General features: G+C 39.1%; 1 protein-coding gene across 12 annotated transcripts in view; it reads left to right on the top strand.

Annotated features, from left to right (window-relative positions):
- The window catches only part of Dlg1 (discs large 1), a 336,847-nt gene that overhangs the window by 309,554 nt on the left and 12,218 nt on the right, over nucleotides 1-15,075 (top strand). The gene's annotated exons all lie outside the window — the stretch shown is intronic.

Genomic DNA, 15,075 nt, shown 5'->3' with positions numbered 1-15,075 from the left:
AGATTGCGACTTCGTTTATTTAATTAAACTCTCTCTCTCTCTCTCACACACACACACACACACACACACACACACACACACACACACACACACACATAAAGTCATTCACGGAATGAAAATTAATGTATGTTTCGGTACATTCTCTTATTAAATTCCTGTCGTGCTTACGTAGTCCAAGAAATTACAATAATATCTTACATTTAATGTATACCGGTTTTGTGCGCGGCGTGTTGCCACACAAATTTCGCGTTTAAAAATTTACATCTCATTTCTTCAGCGAGAATAGTTCTCTTAACATTCCAGTCGAGGGTTTTCGAAAACTTAAAAATGGAGCGAGACCGCGTGCACAAGCAAATCGAATATCGGCACGTACGTCAAATATTTATTCGCCTTTCTATTTGATCGCTTCATAGATTTACTATGTCGCGAATGTTAAAAAATCTAACTTTGCCAGAGAGAGAGAGAGAGAGAGAGAAATTAAGAAAAAGAGAGATCACTTTTGCCATTATCGTCAGTATTTACTACCAACTATTGCTTAAAGCCATAATAAAAATAAATTAATAAACTTTGCTAGTTATAAACAACGGATTGCAGAAAAGAAAAGATTTTATCAGTTTAACTCTCACATATATATATATATATAAATAATTAATTTCCCATTTTAACCTGTATCCTTTACGCATTTAGAATTGAGGCACAAAGTACACGGTAAATATTTTAATATACAGTCAGAAGTCACTTGAACTTTTATGAAAAACGAAAAACTGGAAGATTTACAGACGAAAATGGAAATAGTCGTCAGGATTTTAATCTTGCGGAAAGTTCGGCAGGCATATTTCGGTTGCAAATTCATCCGAGAAGCTTATCATCCGATATCCTGACTGCATATTGCACACAGATACATAGTCGATGCTTTTGGAAAACATTATACATCTGATTAGATGCACCGAACTGTGCTTTGCTATAATGGTCAAAGAGAAACCAATCCTACTGCGCGCACCCCAAGTCCGAATTTATAAAGTATTAGTCCTGTACTTCATGAAACTTTTATAATACGAATATCACATAACTTGGACTCATATAAATCCGAAAATACAACTTTAAGAGCGTGAATTCTAAAACTGAAAAAAAAAACGCCAAAAAAAATTAATTTTGCTCACGTTGTATTTTGTTCACATTTCAGTTTGAAAATGTAAACTATGATATAATTTTCACACCGAGAACTTTGTAGAAAAAAAGCGATCAGACTTTCGGCGAAAGATTTCTCTAATAGAAACGTTAAAGGTTGCTCACAAACAATTCAATTAATTCGAGGATACTTCCGACGGAAACGGATCGTTATAGCACGGCCAACCGGTCTGCGGAATTTGCGATAACCCTGAGATTATTCAAACGACAACGGCAACTGGGCTTGATAAAAATTCCTCCAAGAATCCCGACCGTCCAGGCGCAGTTCACCACACTCACAACCGTCCCTTTCCGTGTGATTCGTGTGTTCCCGGTCGCACGTGTGTGCGGCTCTTCGCCCATGGCGTGCACGTGGTGTTGACCCCATAAACAGGCTCGACGGCTAAAAATACTCGCCGCGTCGGGGCGAACCAGTTTGTCGGAGAAAGAAAAACGGATGGATGGAAAAAAAGTCCGAATGCGAACGCACGCGGGCGAGACGCAGCGGAGTTGAGGACGAGGGGAGGAGAGAGAGGAAGACGTTGGAAAGTTCAATGTCGCGTGACACTTACTTCTGCCGTCGGCTAATCAGGCTGTATACATATATGTGTACGCACGAATCGACGAATCGACGCGTTTAAAAGGAAGATCGACCGGCGTGGTTAGTGATAATACGACTTGTAGAAAGCCGTGTGATTGACGGTAGATCTGACCGCGATCCTTGTTAACGGGGTTACCTATAACGATGTTTTATACCGTATTAGGAATACCAATCGTAGTTTCTTGATTATTTGAGAATGTCATGATCATTATTTTAAAAGTTTGTGACAGTGACAGATTAATGCGATGTAAAATTACATCAATTTGCCTGGTAGTAACAGAGTATTGTGCGTATAATATCGAAAAATTTCGCTTTTAATTAGTATAATATATGTCGAATGTCTCAGAAAGAATTTATATAGATAAAAGATAATTCGTTATACAAAAACGTTGAGAAAGCTTTGCCGCGAGTTTTCAACTTCCATTATTAAATAGCTTTTATTTAATTTTTAAGATAAAAATACATCAAAATTCATGTAACTGAGGGAAAAATTTTTATCTAATTACATTTTTCCAAAATTTATTTCTCGAGGAGCTATTCCCTTTTAAAATTACTTGCTGCTCGTTGTTGTTTAGGAAACATCAATTTCAAATCGATCAAACAGTCCGTAACATGATAGATCGCTCAGCAAGTCAGAAGCACTCTGTATATACAAAGCATCTGCTGTTGAGGATAGTAGATTCATAAGATAAATACAACAGCAAGGTTAATGACGGTGCGACCTATAACAGTTTTCTCTGCAAAACTTGAGCAGACGTCGCCGTCGTGTAATGATTACTCGAGAAATGGTCATTATACAGCGCGCGCTACGATAGAAAGTTGCCCGGGTCTAAAGCGAGCGTGTTGATTTTTAAAGGAACAGCATCAATTATCCAGTGCACGATTGGCGGGTCTGATTACGATGATAAAAAGGAAAGGTGAAAGTACGAGGTGTTACGGCTAATAAGGGATTAGCGTGCGGTGCCGGGCGCGCGCGAATACCATCGACCCGATCGACTGACTCGATCGTAATCGCCCAGGAAAAGAGATCCCGTCTAGACATCAATACTTATCAACCGGTGCCGGATCAGTGCCTGATTATAAACGAGTATTTATGTGGTACGTCCGCGACTATTAGCGACTGGAACGTGATGTCACGTGTCGCGAAAGTGGCGAGCTTTTAGTGTAACTTTACGCGACTTTACGCGACGAGAAACCGAAGAAACATGACGCGGAACCGGCAGCAGATCTTCCCGCTGCGACCCTTCGCAACCCTAGGACGGCGGATCCTGCGGAACAAGCTGTACAGAAGGTACGTCGGGCGGCATACGGTCTCATTGTGTAACGGTAACGTACGTAAAAAGGGCGGAGCGCCCTTTTTACACGTGCCACCGATCGTGTTCGAGATATGTATAAAATCGAGTTGTCGACTGCGTCGGGAATTTTTACGCTCAATCGTGATAAATTTCCATTTGACTTGTATGGATTTTTTATTTTATATATACGCTCTAGCATTACATTCTATAATCTATATTATCTGAAAAAAAGTTATTAATGATAATATATACATATTGTGTGGATTATCATTAGATTATAATTATATTATAATTATATCTTATCTAGGAAAATAGAAAAGGGAACATGTTGCGGATGTGGTACAAGTTAACCGAGTTAACGAATTACTGTTTCGCGAATGACAACTTTCACGCGAAGCAAAATAAGGCAGAATGACATTACGTGCGTCCCGCTACATAAACGCGTACATAAGCTAAGGATAATAATTATACTTTCTTCCTTTATTAGGCAGTTATGTGGTGTTTCTATTAAACCACCGCAAGATAAGACGTATTTGAAAGTATTAGTTTTAATTCACCGATTTGTCGCGAGACTGTCTTTCGCAAAGTAACATACAATTAAATAGGATAATTGGCCTAGCATAATATTTGAGAATAAGTGCTTTCTCTCTCTCCGGAGATTCCTTATCTAAACAAAATTAAATAAAATTGCTATCACACTTTATGTGTGATAATTTATTTAAGATTGTAAATGTTTTTTATAAATGCTTCTAGAATTTATAATTTCGTTCGAAGTAATGAAAAAATAAAAGAGCGAGAGCAATTAAAACATTAAATTACTTAATGATTGAACGAACACGGGAACTTGAGCATCTGTCGCAAATCAATGAATGATCCAGTTTCGATTTAAATTATTTTCCATTTGATTAATCCTCGTTAACATTTTTTAACACACAGTAATTACACAGTTACATTATAAAATTGATAAGAAATCGTAGCAGAGCACAAATTTTAGATTAGACAATCTAGTAAAATGAATTTAATCTGCATATGTACTATCTCATTGAATTTTAAATTACAAATTGGAAAAGTTTGTTTAAATGAGCCCAATCTTACTAAAAACACTTAGAACCTAATTAAATCCAGTGAGCTACCTCGACAAATAGAGATCGACCCTATTCCGACGCGCAACTACCGCGCTTATTGATACGCCTGGAGAAAATCGACGTCTAATGGTGTCCCTTACACGCGGAGAATCGTTTAACCCGGATTCTCCGCCATCGCCGGCGGCTTCATAGTGCAGAATAGCCACATCAACGCGGGTGGAGGCTTCTCTTTCACTCGAAATTCTCGGCAGGCGATTCAAATTGTCGCGCGGGCGAAAACCAGACGCGACCGAAATTTTAACCGGCGACGGTGCGATGCGATCAAATCGCGTTCTATTTGGTCAATTCTTTTTTTTTTATTCTCTTGCATATCGCTTCGACATGACCGATAACATAGATCTGGCCTGTGAGTGCCTTAATTTCTCTTACCACGCGAGAAACATCGATCCGGTTCGTAGTATTATGACGATTTATAGTCGAGGCAACTCTTGCAGATTACAACTCTAAACTTTTGTAATACGCGTGTATTAGGGTAGGCAAAGCGTTAGATCGAAAGCAAAAAATTACAAGACAAATTATGTACCTAAATACGAATTTTGCGTATTACTATGATGGCAGAGACTGCGTAAACTGTAGTACAGGCAACGCACAATATATTTTGCAGATCGTGAAAAAATTTTAGAAAAATATATACAATTTTACGTCGCGTTTGGCTAATCGTGAAAGCACGTTGATTTTTTCGCTGTCTGATTTTTATCAACTTTCCCTGGTGTCGCTAGACACCTCATTCGGAGGAGCACTCGAGAATGTAACACCGTGACTGGGCCGACGCGCAAACACGCATATAAATACCCAGTAAGTTCGAGGACATTAAAAGAGGAGGGCTGGATGAAGGACCGGGGGGGGGGGAAAGGGGATGGAGGGAGGATTAACAGGCGTTATCCGGCCGGAACGAAATGGCAATGTAATTGTGACGGACGGGCCGCCAAGCCATGCTCTATCGGTGCGCCCAAATAGTAAATAGAGAGAAAGGAAGAGAGATGAAGATATATATACAGAGTTCAAATTACAACGCCTGCCACCGCTTGGGCTTTACGCTCGTTTTGCTCGATTCAACTCTCGCTGCACGCTACGCGCATCTCCGTTCCAGGGATCACACGAACGCTCTGTACACTGGCAATACTATCGGCCTACGATCGCTTCATTAAGCGCTAATTGCTTCCGTAACTTCTGCGTAAAGTGCGCGTCCCAATTATCGGCGAATCAACGCTTCCACGACTAATCGGACTAATTTTTGTTATAGATGCTTCGTGACGTATCGATTATGAAATTGCAATACGTCAGGTGGATTTTATAGAATAAGATTATTATGTACTGCGTGTTCGGTTTAATTATATATTTATATTTTATTTTAATTATATTTGCCTTTATCACATCTTTATATGTACACAGAATCGACTCGATATTAAACTTATTGCTTTAGACAATGCATAAATTGCAAAATAAAATTTGAAAGGAAAAAGAACAAAAGAAAATTTAGAGAATAGAATTCTATTCTATTAATGAAGTTTGTGTATGTTATCCAGAATGTAGTACAAGTAGAACGTGTTTACATATCAGAATACATAATGTATTGTATAAAAATAATGTTTAATTCAAACGTGTCTTTCTCCTATTTTATATCTGAAAAAACAGAATATTAATTAAATTTCAATTAACTTTAACGATTATAAGAACGATGAACAATTATATGATGTTTATTACATTTCAGTCGTATTTTGCAAATAAATTTTATAACGTATTATTAAATGAGCATGTTGCATATAAATGGCGCTTTTTAAAAATAAACCGAACTTTGTAGGAAATTATATTTGTGGTTTCCTATCTCTCGCAGAGTTGTAAAATAATATTTCCAGTGACAATTCACTGCTCGTGTGGCGGGTCGAAATGAGATTAGTGTCTTCAAGTAGACAGTTCTTTTCTCCGGTTAGACTAGTTGACCCAGGTCAAAGCGAAAAAGAATCCTCTCTGGCCACGAGACGAAAGACGCGACGAAACCTCGGCCCTTAATCTGGCTTTAGGTCATGGCCGTGATTTTACGAGGCCCGGGTTGCTGTTCCGTACGAATAAGCTTCGACCTACTGGCTTTTACGATCGCAACTGACATTAGGGGAAAAAATTGGCTCCGCTCCTTCCTTAACAACGCATTCGTTAAAAAGGATACCATCTAGTAATCCGATTTAATTTCTAACGATAAAAAATACAGAATAGCAAGAAGATAAAAATATCATATTCGTGATAAATAAAACATTTCGATTGAAAAAGGAACTTGTGTAAGAAAAACGCGAGGATAAATTAAAATTTTAGATTTTAAAGTTTCAAAATATAATAATATATATGTATATGTGTATTTACTTTATTATAGAGTCTTGTAAGTTTTTCTTAAAAGTGTTTTTACGTGTTTTAAGTGTCATGAAGGTAGTATGTAACATGGATGCCAGTGACTGCTCGAATAAAAATTGAAAAAGTTACAGAGATTCTAATATGGATCGCTATAATACATGCTCATTAAATCCTTCTTACCGCCATTCTCTCAAAGCATCGTTCCCACGGTGCGACAAAGCTTTTAATGCCACCAGCAGGAGATCTAATGTAATTTATGTACAGACACGCGAGCAATCTCTACCAAGACAACCTTGAGGCTAGAACGATCATGCTCGCAGATATTTCGTTGCGAAAGTTCGATACACGGCCCCGGGAAATCTCATTAAAGTCCTGAAACTTCGGCACGATGCTTCGTGCTTTCGTTTCCGCTTGTGTTACGCGCGTCACGAACGGCAGACTTTCGCATGGAAGGATCATTCTTCCGATCACTTCCTCCTGGGTTTTCCTGCGCGAAGCGTGATGTTCGGGTCGAAGTAAAGGAGCTTTTTATAATCGGCCAATCTTTACAATCCTTCGAAAATCTCTATTTCCTTTTCATCGCAATTGCTTAATCCTTTCCTCATGAATGAAAGACAGATAATTGATTGGATTCGGAATCTGTATGAAAGCCTGAAAGGCACATATTTCCACTTGAAATTAAATGAGATCTTTTTTATTGAAATAGAGCAAACGATATTGCTATTACGTAAGAAATGAAAGAGGCAAATAAACAAGATAATATGTCTTTGTGGACTATTATTTCTTTGGGTAGCGTTTTCGTCGGTAATGATCTGCCCGTATGTCACCCGCTTTGCGCGCCCCTCGTAAAACGCACGTGGCTCGCATGCCGCTTATCAGCGCTTTCCCCTCGCCCTGAGGGTGCACAATTCACGTGTCAGCATAGGAAGGAACACGTGGTACGCCAAACCTTGAAATTTTCCGGGCGGGTCCCCACGGGGCGCAGTCGCTCCAAGGACACCTTCGCGCGCGCGGTCGCGCAGTGTCCTTTAATAAGGAGCAGGGTCAAACGCCACTCCTTGCTGAACACGACCGTGACTCCGCTCTCGCGTTACTTCGAGCTTTTCGGGTCAAGTCCGCACGAGCTTATCCACCTCATCGCCACCAGCATTAGGTTACGCCCGTGCTAGTAAACAACGACTGACATCCTCTATCGATTCTTCATGAACAAAAATGCCCTCCTTTCGAGGAAAAATGCCGTTGTCAATTAAACCACATTGAATTACTTATGTGTACAGAGGAGAGAGTAAGATAAAATACATAATAAGAAGTATAAAATGCTTTCAATTTAAAAAAGTAAAATATATTAATATATTTTATTTAACATTAATATTGACAATATGTTATAAAATATTAAAAATTATTGCATGTTACTTTTAATACGTTTTGTTTTATTTTCTCAGCTTTTGCGTCAATACTCTAGATATATTTTTTATAAAATTGTAGAAAAAAAGAACAATCATAATTACTATAATCATAATTACTATAGAAAAAGAAGGAAAGACATAATAAGTGAACATTTAATTTCTAATAAAATTCGTCGCTTCTTTTTGTATTCATGTGTCTCCTGAAAAGCTACCTCCGGGTTTATAAATACAGTTGGATCGATTCTTGTCCTTGGAAGTCTCTTGAAGCATCTTACGGAAGAGGATATCGAGTCGAGAGATTCATATCTTCGTGATACAGATCCTATTGTCTCCGGAGAACGTGCTATTGGCGCAACTCTCGACTGGATCATCTGCTTCTATCTGGATATTCCTTGGGGATATGAATAAGATTCCGAGATAGGCCGAGAACAAGAAGTTTTCAATTCTTCAGCTCGACAAACTCGAATAATATTCTTGTTGAATAAAATAATATATTGGGTTGTTTTTAAATCGAAAGTGAATTAAATTTAGTTAAATTTGATTTAGATAAAATAATTTAACTTGATATTTTTGAAACTTGAATTGAAGCATGCAAATCTACAGCAGGAAATATATTTCTAATGTGAAATTAACTTTATTTACGTAATACATATTTTTTGTTGCGGAGAAAATGTAAATAATTATGAATAAATTATGCCACATAAAGAAGGGATCGTTTCAAATCAGTAACACGAGCGGCAACTGACTAAAAGCATAATTAAATAGAAATAAACCTTACACGATCGGGCTGGATCTTTTGTTATATTATTATTAATAATATTATTCACGTGAATTTATGTACATTTTTTCGCCTTAGCAAACTTAGATTCAGCCTAACCGTATAAAGCTTATTTCTATCTACTTGCGTTATCCACATGTCGGTCAAGTTCACTTATATTGTAAAAGCATAATGATTGCGTCAAGATAGGTATTATTCGAGTGCGTTTTGCAGAGCGTCTCGCGTTACAATTGCAAACTGCACGATACGATAAGAGAGTACTTATCAGCTACGAGCGATGCCATTCTGTCCTATCTCAAGGAAGCCTTTTGCCTTTATTTTCACGCTTGCTGACGGTCCACGTGTCGTAACGTTTGCCGATAAGTATTCATAAAATCGCGATGGCGTCGGTGGATGCTGCGGGAGGCAGCAGCGGAGCTTGTTCCTGTATCGAAACGCAGAGAGCGCAGGGGATGCTACCATGTATGTATATATATTCGTGTGGGGGTGGCGGGTGTGCGCGCGCGCGTTTCTTCGCAAGTAGGTCAATCGAAGAAGCGATACGTCAGGAGTGAGTTTCCATTTTCACGAGACTGGCTTCGATTGCACTCGCCGCCGCAATTAGCGATGACACAAACGAGGATTTCTATACAATTGGAAGAAAAAAATTAACCCCGAAGTGCACGCTCGAGCGATCCCACTCTCGCGATTGACCCTCCGTTACTTTTAGCCGAAACGAAAGCTTTGCGATTAAATAGCCGCTAATCGTGCAAATAAAGTACGTTATACAGTGGAGATGATCTCACTCTCTTATGCAGTATTTTTCAACAACAGGTTCTTTGATCAATTTATATATAGTCAATTTTTCATTAGCGAAAATCAAGGGATCGAGATTGCCATTTACCGCAGTCTTCTAGTTTTTAACATCATATGTCTTTATATTGTATGTAATTAAGTTTTTTCCGATCCAATTAAAATTCTATCAAAGAAAACTTTATCTAAAATTTAAAATTGAATTTAGCAGTTTATTTTATTCCCGAAAGTTTAAAGTACAATTAGTTTAGTCTAAGACTGCGTAAAGACTCTCCTGCAATCGCTTATAATTCAAAACTTGCGACGCGCATCCGTTAAAGGTTAAAGAGAAGCCGATTCTAAATTGATCAGAGTTTGCGTTATTAATTAAAATGTGCAAGAAATAGAACATTTTGTGTAATTATATCGCATATTTTGAGAAACATTATAAATAATAGCAATATAATATTAGATTTTTGTGATATTTTAATTTAATTTATTTATCAAAGTGATTAATTACTTAAAAAAAATTACAGTATATATATTTTCTTTGTATATTTTATTATAATGTAACTTTTCTTTCATTGTAACGTTTCATGTAGCGTTTCTCTGTCATTTGAGTGAAAATTAGAATTAAAACCTTATATTTCCGGTCATTTATTCTTATAAGACTGCACCTAACCCTTGAACATAAGATACTAGAGAAAATCGCGAGGACATGCAATTATTTCACGAGAACGTCATATTTAAAGACTGTGCATTATTTATGTTCCATGAGACTGCCCCGCTTTAGCCATACAAACCAATGACGAATATTAATTGCCACTTCTCCAGGTTGCCTCGGTTGTACCCGGTGGAGAGGACAAAAGGAAAGATGAGATAACTCTTTAGTCGGGAGACGCGTAATTAAATCGTTCCACCGATGCTCTGAGGCTTTAATCGCGAAATGTAATTTTTCAACGCTTCTCTTACGGAGATCGGGCTCGCCGGCTATTTAATTACTTCGAAGTTTCTTCCCGGTCTGTTAGCGTTCGGAGATAAAAATTTCGTCGGGTATCTAATTGGTTGCAACACTTCGGCGCGTGCGCATTCCTCTAATTCTCGCCGCTTTTACGCGCGCTTTGTGTTCACGACTTCTTTTTCCTTCGCTGAAACAATTGGGAATGCCGAGAATTCTTCCGCTTTCAAACATTCCAATCGTCAGAAGAAAGTTCTTATAATCGAACCGTCGGTTTCTCATTCTATTTAAAATGTTTGTCTCGTCTGAACGAATATTTCAGCTTGCCTCTGACCGGGCAATCAAAGCAGAATATTTTTACGTTTTTCCATAGCCATTTTTTTTTATTATGTGATCTAGTATGTTAAAGTTATGATTGCTAAAGTTTCTTATGAATATACTAACATAATTAGGTTCGCAGAAATTATTTCTACGTATAGTATTATTTACATTTCTTTCTTCTCTGTATTAGCCCCATATTTTCTCATAATTCAACATTGTTTTTTCTATATTTTTTGATATTCCTAATTTTTATTCATATTATATAATATTCTCTCATTGCTATTCCACTTTCTATATACATTTCATCCATCTCTGCCACGTACAACGTCTATATATCCCGCTCTATATGTTACGCTCTCTTTTTCCATTCCGTTTCTTTTTAAATAAAAATCTTCCCGTATAATCTAAGAAATTTTATTCCAGGGGTAGGATAAATATATCTTGCTATCTTTATCCACATCTATTTCTGCCTCATTCTTTATTTTTTCAATGCGCGAGCAACGTTTTTTCGCCGATATGTTTCGATATCAGGCCTTGAGAGTGACCGTGCGAAAAGGGCTGAAAGTTTAGCGGGTTGCCCCAGTTTTCCGAAAGAGCGGCGGCGGTAGTGGCGGTGGCAGTGGATGATGGTGGTGCTGCGAGGCGGTGGTGAAAAGAGGGTTGCGACGCAGAGTTGCAGCGCGCGCCAGAGAGAGTCAGCTTATTTCTATCGATCCTGACGATAGTTCGCAGTGGCCGCCTCGGCGGCGCGGCGCATGGCGACACGACACGACGGCGGCCACCTATGCTCCGCGGCCTTTAATCCGTCGCGACGCCCCCAACCGACGTCGGGACATCGTCGTTGATTCGCGGTCGAAGGAGAGCACGGAGGGAGAGAGAACCAGCAACAACGTCGCGCCAGCTGGTCCGAGAGATCGCGCGTCATTTCGCCCTCGCTCCGTCTCTCTGTCCTCTCTCTCTCTCTCTCTCCACTCTCTTTCTCTCCTGCTTTTTCGTTCACCGCCGCTCTCCTTCCGCGTCCGCGATCGATCGACCCCCGCGATCGCGATCGATCGGGACCCGGGATGTTCGCTGATACGCGCTGACTATCGACGAGAGTGCATCGGCGACGAGATTCGTCCTTCCGCAGCGGAACCGCAGCGGCGTTACGTCATCGTGTTCCGTCATTCCGCGCTGCGGAGGAACAGGTGCTAGTCCTCGCGGAATCGTCCGTCCTCGAGTGCGCGAGTGCGCGAGTGCGTGTGGATCGAGGACGAGCGCGCGATCGTTTGTTCGTTCGTTGAGATAAATCGCGCTGTTCGTCGCGACCAGAAGATGAAAAATCAGACATGGTGAATGAGAAATTGCGCTTGTTTACTGGCGAAATCGAGTGCGTTATTGACGTGGACACATGTAAGACTAGATGCGCGAGACGCTATCCTCGTTGATGTTCGCCTCGATGATAAAATGGGGAGAGTGGAGTACCCTAGGAGCGAGGGATACGATTCAAATGGTATGAGAGAGTGTGTGTGTGTGTGTTTGGTACCGTTATTATATATATTACATTAGACGGAATTACTCTTGGTCGTAAAGCGGGGAAAAAACGGAGAACGTTTTCAGGGTTGACAGCAAACAGTAATTTGCGCGATTGCTGTGTAATCTTCTGATGAATAAACAAAACGGCAAGATAAAGAAGATATATACAAGTTGTCCTATATATAGCGTTTCAGAACTACAAAACAAGACGTAACTGGCTAACAGAATTCATTAAAACAATGAAAAATTCTTAATAAATCTATAATCTAATCTACAATCCTTTTCAATTTATAATCCTGATATATATAGCTTTCTATTTTATAAGCTAAATTCTTTATGGGATTACGAAAATATAGGATCCTTAATATCTCGACAGTCTAAAACTGACAGCCTACATGTGATTTTGATATGTATTAATTTTGCTTACATTTTCAATATTGACCTTAATTAATCTTTGAATGTATGTTCACGTACGAGAAAACTTTGCGTGTATCGAATGATCGTCCGATTTGAACATCCGCTTTAAATGTAGCCAATTCACTTATAACATTGATATCTTGATATTTATGTGATTCTGTGATCTGTATAAATCGTACAAAAAATTTACAAAAAATAAAAAGCCAAATATTTTTCGGAAACGATTAATTAGCGGATTATTCTCAAATTTTGTTTGGTTTCAGTTGAAGTTCTATTAGCTGGTTACATCTCGACGTACATTTCTATAAATTAATTTCTACACATATCTAATATATTATTACGTCATATCTATTATAGATTCAACGATGAAGTAATACTTATTTTATTTGTCCGCGATTTTGAATCGCTCTTGCGTGCGTTGTTAGACAACATTACTGTGCTACAAGTCAGATTCCTAAACTGCAGAAATGTCTCAAGTTGTCGCATTGTCATGATTTGTCGTAAAGTACTAGTCGTGAAGTATTCCCGAGCGCGGAATAAACCTCCCATTTCCCTCTTTATATATTACGCAATATCGCGATACTGGAAAATCTGTTTCCTGGGACGAACGTATCCGTCACGAAAGGGGGTCGGCACGCGTTGCGAATACGCGTAATTAAAGCCTCGAATCGAGAGCACACGATAGATAATGCGCTCTGTGCCGCAGACACGACCAGTTAGCGACACGCGTCAACGTTGACGCGCGTGTCCGACTGGCGGAAACGCCGGAAACATATGCCGCGGACGTCTACGCGCATCCGGTGCGCATTCTCCTTCACCACGCAGAGACGCGTAAATCCCCGTTTAGCACGAGCCAATCGCGACGGAGAATCTCGGGAATGCGATGGATGGAGCGATTCGACAGCTGTATCAATCACCGAACGACTCAATAAATTAGATGTGATATGCATTTAGTTGCATTTAGTTGAGATAAGAAGATACTCGTTTTTCTTACGATATACTTTCTCTCGAATTTTTTATAAGACATTTTCTATTCACGTTGAAACTATTAACGAATAGTGATTCTACTAAACTCTGTTGTCGTTTAGCTAATTATATTGTATACAGTGGCACACGAAAATCTTGAATTTCGTTATGAGAGATGTTACGTTTGCTGTGAAGGAAAGAAATTATTTAACGGATTATGCTGAAATCATCTCGATAATTTCTTTTTTTTTAATGTCTCCTTTGTACAGTCTTTTATCCTCTTCTGGAACACGTAACCATTATTTTTCTTCTTTAACATTTTTTAATAATAGTAGACCAAAGAATAACTTATTAAATTTAACTTGTTATCACGATTGTTATTTTTTTATTATTACAATAGAAGCGAAGAAACGTATTGCAAATCAGAATTGACTCATTTCGATCTGTGTCGACAATAAAAGGACGATAATGCCACAAAACGTTTCCCTGAGGCGTGTCAAACTGTCCGATCTCTTTTGCAGAATCCTATTCTTTTTATTGGTAGCAAGACTCATTGGTATTCACGCTAAGAACACGAGTTATTTTTTCACGCGCCATGATAATACGAAGAATTAACTACGAAATATTACATCACTATTTTTATTACATTATTAACAATATAATAACTTGTCGAAATAATAATATTCTATATTAATAAAATGATTTTCTGTATTAAATAGAATATTTTAATAATAATTGCAACGTTTTTGATCTGTGTCAAACACGGCATCGCTATATTTTATAATAGACGTTTCGGGTACCGCCACAAGGACGAATTGCATCCGTTAGGCGTTGAGATAGGCGAAGGGCAGGCAGCCGGATGCGCTCGTAGCTGTCTCGCGAGCCGACAGCGGTGTAACGTGAACTTTAACTTGTGTCCCCGGCGGCAACGTACCAACCGTTCGAGATCTTCGTTAACGCGAGCAAGAGAGAGCCGTCGTCGCCGTCGTCGAGCAATTGCGCCTCGAGGTTGCATGTACGTCGTTGGCGGATATTTTCGCGTTATACGTTATGCAACCATCCTGGACGATAGTGATAACGCGCAACCCTCGTGTTTTCGCTCCTCCCTCTTGAAATTGAATGGACATTCTACGTCAAGCATGCCCATAAATAAAAAAGATTTTCAAACGGCGATAAAGGAATAACGCGAATGTCGTATTTGAAAAGTTATTCTGCTATTTTATCGTCGAACGTAGCAGAGTTGGCGCCAGAATGGCCGAGACGCTTTTTCTAGCTTGTGTATTAGTAAACCTCCACGATTTCTTTAGTTTGTTTATACTTGCTACATATATGTATGTGTGCGTGTGTAAGGGCGTAAGCACATGGATTAGTGTACCGCCGAGTCGGCCGCCC

The sequence above is a fragment of the Temnothorax nylanderi genome, unplaced genomic scaffold (assembly GCF_030848795.1).
Source record: "Temnothorax nylanderi isolate EJ_2023f unplaced genomic scaffold, tnyl_v1.0 TNYL_tig0019_pilon, whole genome shotgun sequence".
In the NCBI taxonomy this organism is placed as follows: Eukaryota; Metazoa; Arthropoda; class Insecta; order Hymenoptera; family Formicidae; genus Temnothorax; species Temnothorax nylanderi.
The sequence above is the reverse complement of the archived record's forward strand: the minus strand, read 5'-3'. Positions and strand labels throughout refer to the sequence as shown.